General features: G+C 34.5%; 1 protein-coding gene across 1 annotated transcript in view; it reads left to right on the top strand.

Annotated features, from left to right (window-relative positions):
* The window catches only part of LOC126872585 (F-box only protein 43-like), a 47,780-nt gene that overhangs the window by 20,537 nt on the left and 3,201 nt on the right, over positions 1-24,042 (top strand). The window lies entirely within an intron of this gene.

The following is a 24,042-nucleotide window of genomic DNA, read 5'->3' as shown; positions in this document are numbered from 1 at the left end:
TGTGTGTGTGTGTGTGTGTGTGTGTGTGTGTGTGTGTGTGTGTGTGTGTGTGTGTGTGTGTGTGTGTGTGTGTGTGTGTGTGTGTGTGTGTGTGTGTGTCACTAAAGAGTAAGCTTTTGATCGTGGCAATAGAGAAGTAGAGATAGAAAAAAACAGACAGAAGCTTTGAGTTTGAGAGTTCGCACACCGACCAAGCTAGACACCAGGGCCCCTGATGACGTAATGTTGTTTACTTTTAAGCCTTCCCTTGGCAACAGGTCGCTTTCCGCGGGTCCGAGATGAAAGGATCGTCGCAGAGAGAGAGAGAGAGAGAGAGAGAGAGAGAGAGAGAGAAACAGAGAGAGAAAGAAAAAAAAACGATATCGTTGTTAATCGTCACCAAGAAACGCGAACAGAATATAATTAATGTGTATATGTATTTATAACAAAATGAAAATTGAAGTTTCGTTATTCAATTAGTAAAAATCTACGAATATGCCAGAATACAATAATACATATAAATACGTGCCAATTTTATTATTTCACATTAGTGAAGAATAAATATTTAAGTTGACATATGTATCTATAAAGGATCGGGAATAACATATTTCAGTACGAACAGTATGATTATAGTAAATAACATAAAAATTTGTAAATAGGATGTAGAAAAAAGGCGTGTGAAACGTTGACGTTCGTTTTGAAAAATTAAGCGTCTAGTACTCATGCGTATTTCTATGCTGACGAAAGGTTCTATAAAAAGGCACGATTCCAGAAGTGAAAGTTCATTATGCGAACTTGCATCGCGAAGAAATTTAAATTCGACCGAAAAATATTTTTTAGCTTTTCCTTTAACTTTTATTTAATTGACACGCTGCTAAAAAACGCTTTGGCCCTTTAACCGAAAATATCATTTACATCGCAATATTATAAAATGATTTTACGCGTTAACATGTACATATATCTATAGCGATACGTACAAAACACGTTTCACTTGGATTCCGGTCGTTATCCTTGAGCGCAACTTTTTTGTGTCATTTACACCAGGAAATTTTCTTGAACTTTTTCAAGTGACACGAGTGCCTTGATCGATACCTTGAACTTAACAAATTTCGTATGTTTCTTGAATATGTGTGAGAAAATGCCTTTTTATGGTCTAGGAATAGGAAAATAGCTAAATAATGGAATATTTGAAGCTTACTGGACGAAAAGTGATGCTATTATACGACCGGTTTTATCGGAAAGAGTATATCTTCTCCGTAAGAGCGATTAACGTTCCAGCGGATATCCGTGAGTCTATAAACCGATTTCTCACGAGCTCCGGTCAGCTATTCGCGTCTCTCGGATTCCAAACTCCTCCTCTACGCCTTCGGTCTTGCACGACCTAGACAACACGCGGCAAACAACTCCGTGTGTAGGATAGAATGTGCTTTGAACGTCCTTGACTTCTCCGCTTCGGTAAACCGATGTGTAGTGGATGCACCGTTGCAACGGTGTTGTTGCCTCGTTTTCCGTTACAGTTTTTGATTAATTCAATAGCACGATCTCGTGCTATACCTATTTAAATCTGTTTCTGTCAGGAACTTAAAACGCGGAGAAGCGGAAAAGAGAACCGCGTTTACATTTTTTATGACTTTATATTATATTATTCATGCCTTTCGTTTAATTTGTGTAGCTTTCAATATACAGATACATGTATACCACCGATCAAAAGTACATGGATACTTGCTTACTTTTCATTTGATTTAATTTAATTACAAAGTCACAAGTAAAGATCAGGCGTTGATGAGTAGCGATGAAATTTTGTATTATTATTTTATCATTACGCCACGATAAAATTGATTTTAAGTAATTAATAAATCTGCAAGAGTTAACATAAGTTATGGCATAATTTTTTGATCAAATTTATTAAATTTTTTAAATCAAATTCATTTATGAAACATTTTAGGAAAGTAATTTGTCCTTGAGTTCCTCAATCTACATATGTAGTTTTGTGCGTGCGTGTGCGTGTGCGCGCGCGCGCATGTGTGCGTGTAGGTGTAGTTTCTATGTATCATACAGGTTGGGTAAAGGAGCTTTATTCCGTGATTAATTCAAGCAAAAATATTTGGGAACCATTACATCGATGAATCAGATTTCACATTTGAATGTACTGTCAGCCAATTTTCAGACAAATAATTGAAACGTATAATGTGTTCATGTATTACGTCGTTCGTTAATTACATATTATTGGGCTAACAATAAGACAGAGAATTAAACGATGTAATCTTGTTAGGAGGGATTACGTTAAAGTTTGCCAGTATTATTCACAAATTAAAAATTCGGTTGAACAAATTCTGAACGTAAATATGCTTACATATTCAAGTATGAAAAATAACACGAATCAAGATATAAATACGTTAATCCTAGAACAGTATTGCGCGAGTTCATTGTCACGAAATTTTAAATTTGTCTATCGAAATGAAAAGCAATTTAGAATTGTGAGTTTCTGTTCACCCTGTTAATTTGATTTAATTCCACTTCCTTCTATACTAATGTTACAATTTTATAATCATATTTTATAAAATGGCTTCTTGACATTCTCTTTGTAAACAATCCCAGTTTTATCGATAGTAATGTAATTAATATTTTGTTAGAGTGCTCGTCTCTCTTGTCAAACTTGATTATTCGAAACTTAGCAAATGCTTTTCTATTTGCTCTTTGAAAGAATCTGTAGACGTTTTGCCGCCTGTAAGAAGGAACGTTCAATTTGATCTTAAATTCTGGTCGCGTAATATGTACATAGTTTCGTCTTTCTCTTATTCCTTTGTTCATTTACCATTTATACATTTCTAGTGCAAAATTAACCGTAATATCTTACGTATGTTTGATGCGATTAACGAACGTGAATGAACTGCGATATATTGAACTGCCCGTTTAAAGTAGTTATTCGCTTAAAGTTATTCGCTTCACGAATCAAGACCCTATAAAAGTATTACGGCGCGCTTCGCTACTGGATAATTATAAAGCGACGGGACACCATTTCGATTATAATAGTCGTGTACGAGTTCATGCTTGTGTTTCACGAATTGTTTCCTCTTGTCCTTACAAAAGTACTCGGCTGCCTACTAATGAGATACGAGACAGATTAAAATACATCTAAGTGAATGTAATTAGAATCCGGCTTCATCAAAGATACAACAAAAGAAACTATTGTTGTTCTCTTTTTAATAGTTTCCTATTATGCGGAATAACGAGCTGCATAGATCATCGCACAAATAAATGTGATTCTATTCAATATCTATAATATCAGAATCTATAATAATACCATATCGTAGCCGCTTCGATGTCATCTAACCGCCTGCTAGCAGGATTTCTTCCTAAATTAATAGAAAGTAATAGAAAATAATTTGGTAATATTTTGAAATTGCAAAGTTAGTTGGCTTCGTTCTATGTAGAACCGGCTATTTCCTGTACTAGGAAGTAATCTCTCTCTCTCTTAGATTAACAAGTAATCTCTTCTTTTTGGCCACGCAATATGAATATACTGCAAATAACGTCAACACAAGAACCAGTAGTGGAACTTTAACACCGTTTTCCAAGAGATTGCGGTCGCGTCCTCGCGATGACCAGAATGTGATAGAATATTGATTGTCAAGATCAAGGTCAATTGTGCGGCAATTGTGTGGCAATTGTGTGACAACCGTGTTTCCCGTATCGATTTCCAGCGAACCAAACCTGGAGCTTAAAATCACGCTATGGTAATCACGCTAGTGGCATGTAATTTCTGGACAACCCTGTACATATGTTGTGCTGTAAAAGGGAACAGCGAAATTAATAAGGGAAATTGTACGATCGAAATTGTGTTAAAACTGCTAGCGGTGTACTAGCCGTAAAAGCAATCGTACGTATGTAAACAGGAGGCCGGTAATAAAACGAGATACAGAGACTCGTCTGGTTTTATCGATCAATGAACGTCCTTGCGCGGCATGAAGACGTTCAAGGTCGAGGCTTAGCTCGATGCGTGTTAGAAATTCTCAAATGGACGTTGCAATTGAGTCGTGTCGCGATGTACAGAATGCTTCGTGCAGTATATTTTGTACAAGTAATCTATCGTTTCCTTGTTTTATAAGCTTCATGTAGTTATATTTTATCCTTCGCACACGTAGGTATACGATTTCTAATATATAGCTTCCTTGAAAAGATTGAAGCGAACCGGAGCCTTGCGTAAAATTCTCAGTACCCATTGATCCAGTTTCAGTAAAAATCGTCGTTCTGGATGAAGATAAAATTTGCAGAATATTTATCATAGATTTCTTCGCCGTGTCACTCTTTAACGGTGTAATTCATGATTCAGAAGGAAAAACTTCTGGAAAAGGTTCGGAAACCAATTATCTCTTCATTCTGAAGACTTTTTCTATTTCGTATTCAAATCGATCAAGTACAAAGATGAAAGAATACAATTTTGTCGTTCAAGACCTTGCCTCGGAGAAAGTATGAAGGAGAATTTGAATATGTTAGCAAAAAGTTAACCCTACACGTGTAATATACGTGTAAATTTTATTCTACATCTTTCACTTATTTTCACACGTGCAACAACCTCCTATCAATTAACTATCTATTCTTGTCTAACTGGGAATTTCGGAAATTCCCAGTGAAGCTTGATTTTCTCGAAGACAAAGCTCCCCGCCGGGATTTTCTTATTCTTGATTTTGGTCTTATTTCAAGCCAATAGAATCTATCTGATCCCTTTCGTGCCCTGAATTACGTACCACCCTGTGTAAATATTATACGCGCACAACAAAGATCGATATCACAATGACGTTACAATGATATGATTCTGTGGTGACGGAAAAGATAGGTAAAACCTTCGGAATTACCTTCGCAGGTACCTTTGCAACTTCATTAAAGAAAACAACAACTCTAGTTAATAGTCGTAGTTGAGAGGTATCGGGTAGATACAGTACCGATACCGATACTTGTACCGTATATCTACTTAGAGCTGGTGCTAGTGGTAGATAAAACCGGCTGAGTTTAATCGCGTTCAGTGCTCGGCAACTTTTACCTGCGCGCACCACCATCGACATCCGGTTTGTTCGTTCGTTCATTCATTGCCTGTTTACTCAATGTAACGTCTAGGCCTTGGTGCACGTAGGTAACTCGGTCAACGTATCTCTCCCCTCCATTCTCATCCGATTGATTACGCTAGACTAACAAGATAATGCACGCTGTATGTACAACAAGATTTATTAACTCGTTTAAGCAAGATGCATGCGGTACACGTGTATAGAATGGAACTGTTGCTGATTGAAATTCATATAAATAAAGTGCACACTTTGGCACGATTGGATTAACAGAGTCAAGATAAAAGTATAAAATCGCCTCTGTAGCGCATTGTTACAAATTCCACGCAAAACGCACAAAGGCCAACATTTCGAATAACGAAGAGACTGAAAACTATTTTGTGCTTATAGATGATAGCACGATTAGCGTTATCTTGGAAAACAGAGCGGATCTTTCACTTCGTTGTAGGTAATGAAAGCGAAGGTGGCCCGATCTGCTAACAGGTACGAGGGCAGAGTTCACGGCTAACGACGATCCGATAATGAGGTAGAGATAAAGTTAAGGTGGGTGTTCCTTTGGTGTCAGGTTCGAAAGGCCGTAGCTTGCGTCAAGGTCTGCACTTTGGAGATTTACTCGTGGAACAAAGGACGAAACTTGTGCACAACAGCGCAGGACACAAGGTAGCACAGGTACGAGTCGTTAAATCCGAGTAAACCGGGATATCCTGTCTTTATCCGTAATAGTTTGCTATACGAAATCAGGAAATTAAAGGACACTTGCAACAAAGGAGCCGGCCATAAAGTACTTAAGAAGGTAGATGGTACGATGGTACGTAAATAAATAGGTATTAATAATGTCACTTCTTCCGCTATATTTTCTTTATATATATATATATATTTTTATATATATATATATATATTTTTATATATATATATATAAAATATATATATATATTTTTTTTTCTTTTTGTATTCAGTAAATGAATTGTATCTAGTAAATGAAATGACATTTAAGCTTAAACGTGAGATTGAATTTTTCATGATTCAAGATTTAGAACAATTGGTTACAGCGTACGCGATAAACGATAAATTAATAGCAATAAACTCTTGCAGAGTTGAGGATAAAATACACTGGAATAATTGGAAGGAACGCTTCGAAGGAACTTGTTAGTTACATATTTCTTTTTATCCAAACCCTGCAGTGTCACGTTAATTTAGATAAAGCCTATTGCGGCAGTAAAGTAGGCACGAACGTCGTAAATTCTTCTTCTACGCGGCCCTTTTACTCGTCCTTGTCAGGCTTTCTGTGAGTGCCGTTCGAGATTTATGGATTAGCAATTTACCGTCGTAAAACCTTGCCTATGTTAGGTATGGATTTACCGGTTGTTTCATACCGAAGAGCACGTATTCTCGTATTAATGCCATGCTCTATTCGTATTTCTTCGTTCGGACAGACGAAAGGCGAGAGACCCGTCGCGTACCGAGAACTAGTCAATTGTTTTGCGAACAATCGCCACGAAATTCTTACTGCTTTGTCCCCAAACACGTCCGCTGTTCAATGCATTTCATTTTTATGTTTATTACGTACTTTAATTATATGCGAACGGTGTAGATTTTTCAGTATGTTAATTAAACAATAATGTTAATTAAACAAGAGTAAAAGCTATAAATATTTTCAAATGTAATAACATATAATTACTCGTGGGAATGATCACCGTGATTTTTCATACATTCATACATACATACAGACAGAAATATACATATTGCGGACAAAAGTTAGATAATAATCAATCATCAACACAAATCATAAAATATTAAAAATTGCCCATTAAAATCGAAATAAGAACGTATTACTCGTTCTATGTAAAAATCACTTGAATCAAATCTCAAATTTATTCAATTTATTCAATTTATTAAATATACAGTTTCGTTTAATTAAATAGACAAATTTTAATTTACTTAACTTACTTGCAATCTGATGTTTGCTGGAGGAACATTGCTAATACGAACGTTAAAGTTGAAGAGGCAAGACTGTAGCTTTAAATTTTGCTAATTGTCATCGAATATTAAGTGACCGGAAGAGAGAGATTTCTAACGGACGTGCCAACGTTAGACGTGTGAAACATAAACGTTATGTTTGCAAACGTTTCTAAGAAAAAAATGTAACACCTCAAATATACAACACGATTCGAGTTTCTAATGTTTGTATTTATATTCTTATCCACATACGTGTCCAATTATAAACTCGTGAAAACGTTCAAAGCTATATATGTACATATTCGTAAGTTTAATTCTACGCGAATTTTTCCAAAGAGACTCTATTACGGCCAATAGTATCGATGAATCCAGTTTGACAGTAATATATTCAACCATATTCGACAACCTTTTGCCACGTACCAGTACCTTCGCTTTATGTTAACATCAACTACGTATTTCTTTTTCTATGATTATTTCAATTTTTTAAAGATGCAACTCTAAATTGAAATTTCAATTTTGATCTAAATCTTAAGTCGAGCAAGATTTATACACACATATATAAAAGATTTATATACACATATATAAAAGGTGATTTTTTCGGACGAAATGTGCTAATATTTGTTAAATATTCTGCGGAATGCGCGAAAACATCATTCGTGTCGGGGTTTCGCCACTCTCTTTTATGTTCAACAAGATTCCGGCCCGTACTTGCGCCTTTTGCTCAATGCGACATTTCCATTCCACTCGTTCCCTTTCAAAATAAACACTTTCGATGATGATTATGCGACGTAGTCGCGTTAAAAGCAACATTTATAGTACATTTATAGCACAATCATTTCTATACTAGAGGAACAAACTGATAATTAACGAAATTTGTTTCAATAGAAGAAAGTTGTTTGGTTTATATTAGACACGGAACGGTGCGAATGAATGGTACGCCTATAATCTCCGTTCATACGTAGTATCTAACAGCCCAGGTACATCTCGATCTACACATATATACCTATAATGAATTTTACAGTAAGGTGTAAAATTTCTTAATCTTTGTCTTTACTGTAAAATAGAATTATATGATAAGATTTGACAGAACCTACATTTAAGGCAGCAAAATTTTACATATATTTACATTTGTTTATGTGATTATTAAATGATATATATAAAATTGTTTATGTATAATAATATTATTATTTATATATGATATTATTATAGAGAAGACACGCTATCACGCTGTTACAAATCGAGAAGAATTCACAGACAATATTAGACATCGTGCTTGCAGAGCTAACGGATAACGAAAAAACGATTCTGCCGATAGTTCCAGGATGTTCTATCTTTTCGTGGAAAAAATGAAAAATCCTGCTAAAAGTAGATTTCAAGTCGCAATCGTAAGCCACATATATATTTGAATATAGTCCCAATACTAAACACTAAATGCTACTATCAGTCGTGTATCGTAGCGGACGTGTAACATTCTTATCGAGGACACCGTTATGAAACGTAACATGACCGAAGAAATTCGATTCGCTACATGCGTGCAAATACGTTTAATTGCAACAATATTTATCCAAGCTAAATGCAATCCTGCATTCAGCACCGCTTCGATTTTAAGCGTGTCGTAAAAACCAATTTTCACGTATACTGTAATTTATATTTCATTTACATTACTTTACATTACCGTAATTTATATTTCATTTACACCTTGTGCATTGAATTGCTTACGCTTGGATTTTACTCGATGGTTTTAAGAAAATAGTATGTATGCGAATCAAAAGAAACTAATATCGCCTCGGAATAGACGTTTTCATTGCGAAATCAAATCTATTGGGTTGGCAACTAAATGATTGCGCATTTTGTCATTAGTTAGTCACTTAGTTCCCAACCCAATACACGTCATTTCACGATGAAAATTAATTGACTGTTAGCCTTAATGCTACATTATTGCAACAATGATTTACACAAAGAGTAGGATCTGGATCCGTTTCATCAAATATCGTAACAATTTTAAATTAAATATTACAAGCAATAGATATTTTTTAGATCTTTAATCTTTTGTACATTTTGCCATAGAATGCATCATTATAGTAAATGCATAAAAATCCGCAATTTACGTAAAATTATTGCTGTCGATTGTCGATGCATCCAGCGTACTTTCAATAACGCAACAAAATTTTTCAATAACGCTTTTCGCACGTGATCCGTTCACGAATATTCGCTGCTGCTACGACGACCATGCTTCGCTTACGTATTTACCCATGGAACACATTATTGGAAATTGCTCCGAATCGCAGAGCTGCATTCTTCTTTATCGAGAGTTCGTTGACCATAGCAAAACATTCCGTTAGGCAGCGCACTGCCCTTTGGTTGTTCGGCGGTCTCTCTGGGTTGCCGAAAAGGAGGTACAGAAAAGAACCGCGTCGCTGGCGTCGCGTCGCGTCGGTGGCACAGAGTTCTCTCCCTGCCGCGGCCGCGTTGTTAACGAGCAACGAGAAAGCGACGAACGTGCTCGCTCAGGAATAAGAGAGACAGTGAGAAATAAAAGGAGAGGACAAGATTGATATTACCAAAAGTTAGAACGATGCGGACGGCGACTGAAAGAGAGAGACTGAGACAGGTCCTGTTGCCGGGCCCCTGTTGCTACGCGGTTACGGTGCATCGTGCTGAATTCGCAACGAGACTTTTTCGTGATTGCGTTGAATAATGTATGTGTAATAGACGCGTGGCCCTGGCTAGCAATGATTTTGACACTGTCAGAGACACCTTTCTACCACGAACGGTCTCTGTTTTGCGCAGGACGGACGGTGGCCTTGAGCAGGTCACGTCATCCAACAACATATCATCCTGCATCCTGAATCTTGCCGATCGCTCGATCGATTGCTAACTGCGTACATTCGGCGCATTCTCCACTCTCTGTTGGCTAGCTCGCTTCGCTCGACCTTTCCATTCCTTATTCGATAATTATTTTCAACGCGTTTCTCTTCTGAGATACTAAACATTTACAATAATCCCGTTTATACTTGCTTCTGTATTGTAATTTCGGGTTTTTAATGGTATTCAGTGAACATTATGTAAGTAAAATATTTGAAAAGTGATAATTTAAATAATATATCGTCGTCATTAAATAAATAACGTATCGACTTGGCTTGTAGTTCTCTTTAATATATTACACATATATGTCAAACATATATGTGACATATATGTAATGTGTGTGTAACTGACTGCCACGATGTGTTATTAAAAAGAAAAGATACGCGCGAGCTTTGGTTCTACCAGGATTAGTTGGAATTCTAGGAAAATGATGACGATGCACATATAAATACGAGTCATTTTATCGATAATTTCGAAAGTCACATCTAGTCAAGTAATCAGTGAATTAATTACTTTGAATTTTGTGTGTTCGAAACTATTTTAGAAGACGCCTCACAGAGATCATGTTTTTCGCTTCTATCGATGTGAACATTTTCAAATTAATGTTTCCAGAGATAAAACAGTTTTCGCATCTTCTTATATACTTTTTAAAGCTATAATTCCAATTAAATACAAAAAAATTGTAATTAGTAGCTAAACAGGTAACGTTCTACATACGATATACATACGTACGTATACTAGCCTTTTATGAGAAATTTTTCAAATACTATAATCTGTCACGAGTACACGTTTTTAGATGTTTTCAAAACTATACTAGATATTAAAATTGAAAACGTCTGAAATAGTAAATTTCCTTTTTATATAACTACCCAATGGCATTACGTATTACATATTGAAGTAAGACATTTTACACACACGCGAAATAGTCGTTTCTTTTTTTTTATAATGATATAAATGTTTATACGTGATTTATCCTGAACAGCAAAATTTACTTGAGAAGAGATAGAAATGTTTGAGGTCTCGTAGCCTGAATGAAGGAGCCGGTATCGTTTCATGGTTTTCCCGCGCGTTTGCGCACGCGTCTTCCTTGAAATCTCTTCAAGGCCAAGCAGATCTTAATGAATGGCAAAGAAATGTCTCATTGGCAGTCTGCCTTAGCCTCTTTGTATAGCGAAGGTAGGAAGAGGCACAGCACACGTACAAAAAAGGAACGTGACAAAGTTTAATGACAAATGCTTTTGTTTGGAAGGAGAAAAATCTTCTACTTTGTACGGTTATTTACTTTAATCAAAATTATAAACGTAACTTGTATCGAAAATTGAGTTTGTACATGAAAGCGATATGAGACATTTGACTAATTGATCCTATTACGAAAAGTCATCATATACATATAAGCCATCATATATATACACATGTGTGTATAAATCATTTTGCGGCGGACCTCTAGGAAATTGGTTTGGAAACGAAAACAGAGTAACAGAAAGAAATGGCCATTAAGGTTGAAATCGCCCGCGGAACAATTGTTTCTGTGTGCGAAAAATTTCTTCTTCGTTACGATCATCCAGAGGGCACAGAGTCCATGGGGACAAAATAAGGAACGCCCCCGAAAAAAGAAAACTGCGCAAGCTTCGAGGAAAAAGGAGAGGAGGAAAGAGGAGGAAAGAGCAAAGTCGAAGGCAGAACTTTCGCGCTCTCACGTCCACGTGCTGCGTTGTTATTGTTGTTGTTGCCGTCTTCGTCTCTGGTCTCATCGCGGTTGCTATCCCTTTCTACGTCTGCCTTGGTCTCTTTTTCTTTCTCCGTAGACGTTTCTCTGTCCTCTTTCTTCAAACGTGTTTCCTTTTCCGTTCTCCTATCTCTGTTCATCCTTGAAGCTTCTCTTTCTCCCCACCCTCTGACTGGCGTCACGAAAGGCGCGTTGGCGTCACATGGTGGGGATCCCGATTAACGGACTCTAATTGCATAGCAACAGTGAGGCCGAGATAATGATACATCTGACGTGCGTTGCCGGAGGGCATCTGGCCCACTTCGACCAAACGATCCCGGGCCCATGCATATACACTCCGTTCCTGCGTGTTTGCGTGCGCAAAACCCTCTTAACTCGCACGCAAACTCGCGTCTGGAAATACAAGCCGCCAACTTTTGGCGCGAATCTCTCTGCAGAACCCTTCACCCAGCGATATTCTTCCAACTTTAGTCTCTCATCGTGCTTACGAACACCTACCATATGCATACAACCGAGCTTCAATTTTGCTTCATTATTACCTACACTTTTCATATTGTCCAACTAAATTTTCCCTTTTCTCCCTATTATTTTCTTTGTAGGAACAAATATGAAAATTCAAGATTGAAAGGTGGAAAATTTTACCATTACGATTTCCAACGTTCATAACATTTTTGCGATGAAAACATAGTTTGTGTGTATGCGGGAAATGTATTTATGTATATGTAATTTAAAAAATTAATAGGCAAGACGAGTATAATGCTACGAGGTAGATAGAAATTCATTACAAAGCAAACTGCTAATTGAAATTGTGTATACATATTAACTTGTCAAAAGATCGATTAACACACGAATATCTTTAAATCATAATATTGCACTAATAATAACTGAGACGATAAACGCTTGTTTCACAAGAGTAAGAAATGTAAAAGTAATTCATTTCCTGTCTTGTTTAACACGAATATTTCATACAACTTGGCTTTTTCCATCGAATAGAGTAAATGATAATAAGGATACGAGATGCTGTCAAAAAATGAGCTTTTCCATATAAAATATGCACATATTTTCGTAAGCGTGTCTTAACCGGTGCGACGCGGCGCGTCACGGCACAGCACTGGTAGTTCTTAAAAATCTTTTTATTCTTCATCCTCAAAGAGCGAACATTTGGGTCTCTTTTGAACTCTCGCACGTACATTTCTACCTGCACATACAAAGTCATCGACGGGTGTATACCTGTTCACGGTAGTGGTGTACCTTGGACCTTTTTGTCCCGGAACCCGAGATATCCGTCCTTCTGGTTGGACACGGCTTCGATTGGCCTGAAAAAATTCTTCTTTTGCCTGATAGAAATCGTGCATTCGACGCAGAACCAAAGTAGATCGCATTACCGACTGCGCGTCAATCTTTATTTGTTCCAATGACCCGCTTCATATTTCTCTTCGAGCAATCACGTTTCAACTATCGTTTTTTAAAAGTTCTAATAAAAAGAAAAAGTTCTAATTTCATGCAGATATTTATATTCTAATACAAAAATATCGATAAATACGTAAAATATGTGAAAATGAAAATTCGTATTGGGTTGTGTAGAAAGTGAAATGTAAAAACAGTTAGAATAATAAGAGAATATCGAGAATATTGGAAAATTCACGAAATTTAAAAGTATTAGAAATACTTGACTGGTGTTAAATGCTGAATACGTGGAAATACTTAATTGATCACTATAGAGAAAAGGTAGAAGGCAATTGTGTGTGAGAACTACGCAGTCTGAATGATACAGCTTGTTTGGTTACTAAGCGCGCGCCTGTTTCGAATGACCCGCTCAACGCGACCTCGAGACAATCTCTTAAATTTCGTCCGTCACTTTCGGCGGGAATCAGAACGTATATATGTATAATTCATTAGGATTGATAGGTGATCCGCCTATTAATCTGTTTTTCATTAAACTGATGGGGTTTTAATTTTCTTTTTGAACGTTGATTTACGAAATTTTAAATTAAAGAATCTGCTTTAATTTAGTATAAGAAGTTTATGAATGCTTCTAAGTCTAAGGATAGTAAAAATATGCAGACGTTTGGAGAAATCGCAAATCGGATATCGTAATATACATAACTCATTTCTCACGCAATTCTTTTTTTAATGTTTTTCGAATGCATTAAATTTTTTATACGACTCTCAGATTACTTTCGGTACCTACTACTAGTCAAAATTTTAATTATTATTAACAATAATAACAACAATTATTATTATTGCTATTAGCGTTTATTTTAGTAATGAGATTTAAAGCCTATCTTAAAGCAATCTTTGCTTACATAAGATATGTGATTAATAATAATCATTACCTTATATCGTATAGTAATAACTATCGTATATATAATAAACATTTCTAATAAAATTTAGTAAACGTAGACAATTTTTCAAAAACTGTACGTATTAGTAGGTATAATATATACTATTTTTTATGGCGATCAAGGTTATCGCCTTCTTTAAAAATCGAGCAAAATTATAATAGCGATGCAAGACCTGGTGATTCTCCGCAAGTTTGTAAATTCTTCAACGTTGTTTGGAATGTTACGCGTGTGTATATATATATATATATATATATATATATATATATATATATATATATATATATATATAGATTTACTATATATACATATACGCGTTGACGTTCTATTTGAAGACTCGTTAAACGGTCATCACTCATTGACACTGAGGGTTCCTTTGAGCGACCTTGACGCCTTTGGTATCTAGATGAATCGATTAACTAATTATAAACGATAAAAGAAAGAGCGAGAGAGAGAGAGAGAGAGAGAGAGAGAGAGAGAGAGAGAGAGCGGCGGGGCGACAGTAAAGCACATATCGTGAAGGACGAGGTCAAGGTACCTGTATTGTATGTCTATTGCCGATTATTTTCAGGGGTAATGAAACATAACAAGCCGCCTTTCTGCCATCGGATGATTGGTAGAATGCATATGTACCGCCTACATATTCAACTAGAAACTTTCGAACAGTATAAAGAGTTAAAATACAAAGTTATTATGAACAAAATACATATTTAAGCAAAGAAATGCAGAATAAGAAGATAATTAGATCTATTAAGTACTTTTGCATAATTTCTCGATACCTATATCAAATACCACTACTGTATTATCGGGTTCGTCAATCTATAAAGGAATTAATCACACGACATATAGCATCTTTCTTCAAATCATTTAATATTTGTCAAGTTGTTGAGAAATGTAATCACACAACGATCGAGGGTCTCAGTATTTTTTTTCACTGGGAAAAAGTATTCTTTTGAAGGCCCAGGAAACATCTGGTAGGCGGTACCTATATCCGAAGGCAGCTATATCTTAAGTTAAGTCAAGTCTTAAGTTATCGAAGGTGTTTGCATTGCAGATTTAATACCTTCTCTTCTGCATTTCCTTTCCTCGATGACTAAGACAAGGCTGATTTAATACTTTAATTTACCTTTTGAATAAATTTTTGAACGCTTCGTTCAATATTCCAATATTAATTCGATTATCCCAATATTAATTAAACAATTTAATTACAACGCGAACAGTGTTCATGTTCTCTGAAACACGATTCATCAGAATTTGCCGAAATTTCATATACATGTCGATCAATTAAGAAGTTATGTCGATATACGTTAACGATTTGAAAATTTTATCTGGAATTTTACTGCATTAAATTAACCGATTAAATGTGAAACGATAGTTGACTAACAAGCTATATGAGATAAAGACCAAGTTACTGCTTGTAATATTATCGATTGTAAAGAGATTTAAATATAATGCAAAAGTAAAGCTAACTCTTTCTGTTAAAATTCTGTCGAATTTGGTATATACATATATATACAGGGTGGTTGGTAACTGGTCGTACAAGCGGAAAGGGATGATTCTACGCGAAAAAAGAAGTCGAAAATATAGAATAAAAATTTTTCGTTCGAGGCTTTGTTTTCGAGAAAATCGACTTTGAATTTTCGCTCGGTACGCGTGCACTTTATCACGTCTCGTTATAACGGATCGTTGTCTCGATGGAAAAATTAAAAAAAAAATAAAAATAAAACAAACTTTTTATTCTACATTTTCGACTTCTTTTTTCGCGTAGAATCACCCCCTTTCCGCTTGTACCACCAGTAGTTACCAACCACCCTGTATATTTTATAATCACTTTTGATATTAACGTTAATAGACATTTATGGGATATTTAAAGATATTAAAATTCATCGAATTCATGAGATATAATACAGAAGAATATATAAAATGCTCAAAGTACAACATTCGCTGTAATATTTAATGAAAAAAATAAATGTCGAGGTTCTGTCTTTTTGGTAGATATTTGAATTAGTATGCATAACATGGTATTAGCATTATTTTGTTATTGACGGAATTTAAACCTTGTTAAATATAAAAAAATATTTGTATCATTTTAAAATTATCTAATATTAATTTTTTAGTGCAGAGAAAGATTGCACATCAAATAAAATCACTACTCACGCTATAGTTTTTATAGAAAGTTTTCAAATATTCGAATATTCATATATTATCCCCGAATCTTAAACAAACGACGAAAATTGTTTCTGTTGGTGCGAAATTCGGAACGGTAGCGCGAAGGGTGAGATAAAGATCGTGATTTGTTCGAATTTAGGGACGGTAGGTGACAAAGAGAAGGCAGAATCCTGAACAACCGTAAACGAGGAAACCTGCGTGCTGGTCGATAGGATTAACTGAACCGGGATCTAATTTGATGACCGAATCAGAGCCCGAAACTCGATACGCTCCTAGCACGTTTAACGGGGATATTGAATTACCGGTGTATACACCTTAATTCAACGTGATAGGCGAAAAAACTGAGATAAGCGGTCTGAAATTTTGAAAGTTCCGGTTATGCCAATCTGCAGGTAGTAGATTTCTAAATTCGTCGAAAAAGGTTTTTTTTATGATTACCGAGATCTCTTCTAAAACCAGTTGAAATCTAGATATCGTGGGTATCGATGCAAAACGTCACACCGAGAAAATAATTATTTTTACTCATTTCACTGTGTATTCAAACGATAGTACGCTGCAATAACTATATTGTAAATTTTACAGTACATGTTACATTCAAAAATTAAATTTTGTATAATTATAGTTACACACGCGCGAAATACATATCTAATATAGAAATAGCATTGTAATTGTGTAATATAACATAGACGTTAGAAATATAACAAAATTTCCCGGCGAAATTATAAATATTTCATAAAATCAGAAGCAAACTAATATTTTTCAAAGTCTTATTTTGCTAAAAAAATATGTGGCTGCTTGATCATTAAATGTTTAAAATAATATTACATCGTTTGTCGCGTATTATTAATTTGTTTAAGACTTTTCGACCACATTCGTGACAGAACTATTAGCATAAGAATTGGCCTCGTTTATCAAAACTGCTACTTGTTTGCCTATCCGAAACATTAATATCTATTCTTACATTTTTCACTCGTTCTCCTACATTAATTCTACAATCTTTGAGATTTTATCTTGACATCCCTATTAATAATCGATTCTGCAATTCTTTAGGAATTGATAGCGAAGCGATAACAGAATAAAAAGGGGCGGCGGCGGGCGGGGGGGGGGGGGGGCTGAAATGACTATTGAAATTGAAAGCAGGACAATTAATAATTTGCTGTTTTACAATGTACACATTTAATTGTTCTCTAGTTAATAATTTAGATACTTTTGAAATATTATTTTTATCATAAAAAATAAGACTCCATCGTAAAGCGATAGCGATTGAAAATGAATTTAACACTTTAGCTCGTACATATATATGCGTTGTACTGTATATGTATGTATGCATGTATGCATACATGTATATATGTATGTGTGGGGTATTGTATTATGTATTATTATTTCTCTTGATTATTACAAGTGGAAAGTAATTTGATTTAGAGAGGAGAACTTGGTAAAACATTTGATATTCTTGTACAAAATTGTTATACAAATTTCAAAATATTATCTTGTTTTTCTCATCGAAACTATTTTAGCACTTTCAATTAAATGGATTGCAAATTAATTGTGGTAACAATATAGCATAGCTAATTTTCAAAAATGTGTCACACCATTATTGTTTTAAGTGTGAGAGTGCCACCAATTTCATTTAATATGTGTAGAATTTATCAAGATATAAAGGTTCCGGTTTTAAACGGTTTAACGCAGCGCTTGAAATTATCTCATGACTAATTAATTATCGCGGTCAACGACCAAGTGGAAACCATTGAGAGATTAGCGTATTAGTTGTTTAATTACCGACTGTTCTATTCAATTTTTCATATATCTGTTCTGTTTTACAAATATCCAACACCAAACTAACAAAGCGTCAAAATATAAAATTTGAATAATTTTCGTAAAAGAAACTAGAAATTTTAATAACTTTATTAATTGTATATAACGTATCTAGTGAAAGATACGTTTGAAATAATGAAATAAATAAAGAGATTTGGAACGTTTCACATATTAGAACACGATAGAAACCTGTAACAAATTTAGTAGATGTAAAACGTGATGATTTCACACTTTTTTAAAATTTCACTAAAATTTTCTTAAAATTTTCATCGTATTTATTTATATAATAAACTCTCACATAAGAGGTTTTGAGTTATTCAGAATATTTAGATTTTTTTATTATTTAACATAAAGAGATAACACTTTTTAACTTTTAAATGAGATTCATGTTGCGTCTTTTATTTTATTTTGTTAATTATTTTATTATTATGCACACACACACACGCGCGCGCGCGCGCGCACACACATATATGTATATATAGCTTTACTTGACAATATCGAAATCAAAAAAAAAATTAAACACGAAAACTAATTTTCTTTAAATTTAATACAACTCAACAATAACGCGTATCTATTCTATAATGAAAAAAATGTAAACGCTAGAAACAGCATGGAGAAAAATTTGTTCGTCATAATCATTCGTGATGATATTTATTCCGGAAGCGTAGAATTTGTCGTCCGCTGCATCCAGAATTTTCTCTACTTTCCTACGTTGTATCGCTACATTCTGTTAAACCTCTTATTGAGCTTACTGTACTTTGTTAGCTACTTTATCGCTGGGAAGTTGAACGGGCAGTCTAGTCCTAACCTCAACAATATATTCGATACATCATGATTTTCGAAGAAAAACTAACACAAACAGTTGTGATCGAATACAACGACATGCTTGATCTTCGTTTCAACATTGTGCTGGCGCGGCGCGGCGCGATGCCTGCGTAGTCAAGAATTTTTTATCTTCGTTCCATGAAGTTTCAGGGCGGTACTGTGTAACATTGTGTGGGTCTATTCCCACATGCCCTTTTTTTCCATGGCTATCTACGCGGTAGAACGAAGATTTTTCGGTTCGGTCGGTCATTACGTACAACTGTTCTCACTGACAAGATTTATCTCTCTTCGAGAAGTTTACACCGATATATTAGAACATTTCAACGTTATATTTCAAATATTCTAACGGATAAGTATCAGAATGTATTAGGACTGTAGGGACAGTTGTTAAGCCTGCCACGTTTTTTCACTTTCGGCTCAATTATTTATATATTTCTAACATTGAAAGATATCTTTCCTTTGGGCAAAATGTGATAAAATATGTTAAACATCTTCTTAAAACATTACAAATCCTCTTTATTTGCTAAAATAATAGCGTAGTAAGGTTGTGAAGCATAGAAATTCAAGAATTAACTTCCTAAGAGTTGGCTAAATTTTAAGAAAGTGTGTCAAAATAAAACTTGTTTTTTATTACTTTGTTATATTAACGTTCATAAAATTGTATCGGAAATTACTTTTTTAGAAAAACACTAACATCCTTTTTGTATTTATGGTATTTATGAAGAAATATTATCATGAAAACGGATATAGATTTTAAGGGATTAATTAATATCAATAAAATAATTCTATACATAAAAGCGAAGGAAAGCTATAGGAAAGCGAGTTTCGCCTTGATATTTAACTCATTATTGACCACACTGTGTAACATGTGAAATTATTTTATCTTATATGAATATTTTATGATATATGTATAGCGATTCAAACGTTAAACATTCCTCACCGCCCGAACTTTGGTAATTACATACGTACATTTATTCACTTTATCTGAACTTGTAATGTTGTTTCCTACTACAAAAGTTTCATGCTACATTCCTGGCAACCTTCGCGTTAACCATCTTATTCTTAATCTTTGTAGATTCTTCATTTTTATAAGTACTTTATGTTTTTTGAACAATTTTTTGCAAATTTGCACTGTGTGTTGCGAGGTACAGTTATTCACAGAATTAAGCGGCATAATTATATGTGCATACTCTTACATATAAAGTCAGCCACTATTTTATATTGCTTCCTTTATTTAAAAAAAAAAAAAAAAAAAAAAAATAATCGAATCTCTCCATTATAACGGAGTTACTACATATTGTACACGTGTATGACTAATCTTCTGGTAGTGAAATAATGAATATTTTATTTCAATTTATTTTATTAATCGTTTATTACAATATATATGTATGTATATATTCATACTGTACTATTAATTAATTACTGTTCGTATTACAGTTAATATTTCATGGGCTTTCCTTTATGACGAATAACTGCCTGCAATCTTTTGGGCATGGATAGTAGTAAGTTTTCAACAAAGTTTGGTTTTATACATTCCCAATCTTTTTTCGAAATTTCCTTAACACATTCTTTTGACGTTACATTGCACCCGCAGATTAACTTTTGTTTCTGTACGTTTTCAGTACTATAAATGTTTGTGTATAATATACAGTTACATAACTTGAATATATTTAATAGTAATAGAAAATATTTCTCCTTTTAGTTCAACTTTGAATAAATATTTTTGTCCCTCGCTGTATTGTATATTACACGCGCGCGCGCACACACACACACGCACACACACTCAAATTATATATATATATATATATATATATATATACATTGCTCAGAAATATATATTTTTATAGTTGAAGCCCGCAAGTAAGAAAAAGTATGATATCAGATTTTCCGCATTTTACAAAGCAGCAACTTGAAAACTATCTGTCCGTATGATTAAATATATATATATATTTCTGCCATCCTCTCGACATCCGCTTAACAAATATCGATACAGTTATTAGTTACAACTTATAGATATATATTAATGTTATTCGTAGATTAATATTAAAACACATTGTAAATATATCGCCTATTTTTAAAAAGAGAAACAGAAATTCGAACGTATGATTATACGAGGTTATTCCCTCCTTTCACTGTTTCATAATAATAAAAATACTTTTATTACGAAATGACACAAGAGTTGAAAAATGAAAAAAGGTGGACCGATCTTATTTGTCTCGCGTGATCTTCGTCTAAATTCCTGGTAATTGTCGCGTTCTGCATACATATGTAAGAGTACGCTGAATTCTGTGTTATTAAGTATACAAAGTTCCACTGTAATCATTCCCGACATTCTACAACAGTCTACGCTATTGCTCTCGGAGAAGTATACTTCGTTTGGGTTGCAGGAAGTGCGTACGGTCTACGCTGGGGGATATTTAGGGTCCGTTGCGTTACGACATCACTTTTCGTAGATACACACTACACATTGTTGCGCCAGCTGGCTGCTATATTGTGAGGAAAGGGCTTGTGGTAGAGTGTATAGAGCGTAGAGAAACCCTACCGTCATTTTCTACATTTCGAACCCAACTGCCACAGCCAGTAGACGTTTCTACCGCCCGCCTGTGATGGGAGAAAATATTACCACGCTTTCAAATTTTAAACTCGTACGATCCTTTCCGTAGAAACCGTATCCTCCAATTAGTTTCTCCCATATTTTACAATGGCGTCGTCGACCAGCAGTTTCTTCACGATACACATTCAAAAAGATCGTTTTTGTTACATGTAGACTTTCGATAAAAAGAAGATACGTACTTTGTAGACTTTTGTGCGACTTCAGAAGTGGATCTAAAGTTTTCCTTTACTTACCATATAAAGAGAAAACGTCAAATAATCGTTTTCTCTAATCTGAATAAAATTTAACGAGTAATAATTATTATAAATCAAATGATCTGATACTAGTATAGTAACGTGCATATATAAAATGATATAATCGTAATTTATTATTCTCATTTCGATAATAATACGATATTTTAAATTTCATTTCTTCATAACTTTTTAATAATTCCCTCAATGATTTAGTTAACTCTATCAAATGAATAATATTCGAATTAGAAGCAACGAATCTAGATTATTGTATAACATATGTAACAATACACCTGTACTTAACTAAGTAATTCAAACGATTTATTTAAATTTTAGTATCATTGGCATTTTTATATAATATTGTCACAAAATTTTGAAAGTGATGTTTTTTGAAAATTTCTCAATTTATAAGCTATAAATAAGATATCGTACGAATTATTTGTAAGTTAGAAATAAAATATGCTTAGGGAAGTAAACGATTCATTGATGTAATATAATTCATTCATGTGTATGGAAGCTTTTGGTCTGGTAACGAAATAAGGAGGAGATAACATCGCATGCATACTTACATATGGTGATCTGTGTCCTAACTTGCGTGGTCCACTTCTTTCCCGCCAGAAATTCTAGCGCCACCGTTTTCATGTTACGTAGTTTCGGTAGAGTTCAGACTGCTCGGAATCCGCTCGGTTGCTAGGCAAGGACATTCGAATAGCTCACATTTATTGTTAGTTGTAAACGTGCGATGTTTTATGGTTCATTGCATCGAACAGAAGGGAACACAAGATGTTCGTTTGATAACCTTCGATTTTGTTCTTGCATACTCGATTGCTTAAATTTTCTCACGCATTTTCTGCCGCGCTAATTAGCAATGCACGACAGATGCTCGGTAGCTCGCTTTGACAACGCTGTTTGTTGTGTTCGTGACGTGACGCTATGCTGAATTGTAAACGCATGCAATCCATGCGCTCGTTTATCATGAATGGCTCCTTGCTCGTAAAAATGTCATTGCTTTCCTACTTGTTTTTTATCGTTCATAAGCTTTATGATCGTTATAATTTTTCGATTAACTTTGATACATCGAAGCAGATTATTCATAATCTTAACCTTTTCGTACTATAATGGATAATTTGAAGTATTCGGTCTTCCTTCCGTATATATCGATTCTCCTGATTTTATTATTTCTATATTTATACTAAAGAATTATAGTAGAAGCTTTTGTCAAGGAAAGAAGTAAATGTAACATGTAAAGGAAAAAGTTGTTGTAAGTGAGTGAAAAAATGATTCGGATTAAGAATCTTTATCGAAATTTCCCATAAAAGTACAGTTGTTGATCTACTGTTTATTTTGCATGTTGAAATGTTGAAGTTGTTGCTCTCCTTCGAGCTGTGACAGCTTGTGAAAATGCACACGTGGAAGAGTCTAAGAATCTTTTTGTAGTCTTCCTGTTAGGATACAGCTCAGCGCTCCTTTCACTTTGCGTTATTGCAATATGTCATCCTGACGCGAACAGGTGCAACCTGACGTAACTATACCGATTAATTAGTGTTCCAGACGAAAGGAGCTAGAACCTGACAACTCTGTCTTTTCCTCTAATTACTTTACATTTTTGGCAATTAAGTAAATAGGAAATACCAACTGCATTATCTAAAACTAGATAAGAGACACTTGAGATAATACATATAGGACGAGGCTAATGGATCTTTTTCACACTTGGACCATTAACCATTTTTATTTTTCTTTTTTTTTACTGAAATGTAACATCCGTCGGCTTTAACAACAATAAGTAACGATGAAAATATATTTTTCATTCGCCATGGTGCAAGCCCATTTTTATTGAAATTGCATGAAATTTGTTCCTATCACGCTAGGTAAATTAGCATACTTTCTTTCTTATTTCATTTATATTATTTCTTTTAACATGTTTTGGTGTGAAACGAAAATTAAGAATTTTGTACAACTTTTAAAGTCAAGCAATACTAGAATATTGAAACGAAGGAAAGTAGCTATCACTGCCGAATGTTTACCACTTTCTTTCGATATATTTCGTTAAAGAAATTGAGAAAGGTTTCTTTGATTAACGAAAACTAGGTGTTCAATGTATCTTTAATATCATCATATTTTGTTCGTTAAACTCATTAATACAGTTTTCTATAAATATACTTGTATAACGGCATTTTATGAGGAGAATTTTAACGCTGACGATATTCCTAGTATCGACAACGTACTTTTTGTTCTAAATGTTATCTGATAAGTTGAAATTACCCTTCGACACGTATATACATATTTGAAAATACTCTTGGCGTCGTATCATTATTCTACCGACCACTGTCGATAAAGTATGAATCTACTATTTTCATAGTTCTTTGGTAATCTGTGTGTGTTACCATCCGTGGTCTCACCGTTGTTTGTAATACGAAACTTACCTACAGAAAATACATATATGTATCATGCACATGTTGTA

The sequence above is a fragment of the Bombus huntii genome, chromosome 13 (assembly GCF_024542735.1).
Source record: "Bombus huntii isolate Logan2020A chromosome 13, iyBomHunt1.1, whole genome shotgun sequence".
In the NCBI taxonomy this organism is placed as follows: domain Eukaryota; kingdom Metazoa; phylum Arthropoda; class Insecta; order Hymenoptera; family Apidae; genus Bombus; species Bombus huntii.
The sequence above is the reverse complement of the archived record's forward strand: the minus strand, read 5'-3'. Positions and strand labels throughout refer to the sequence as shown.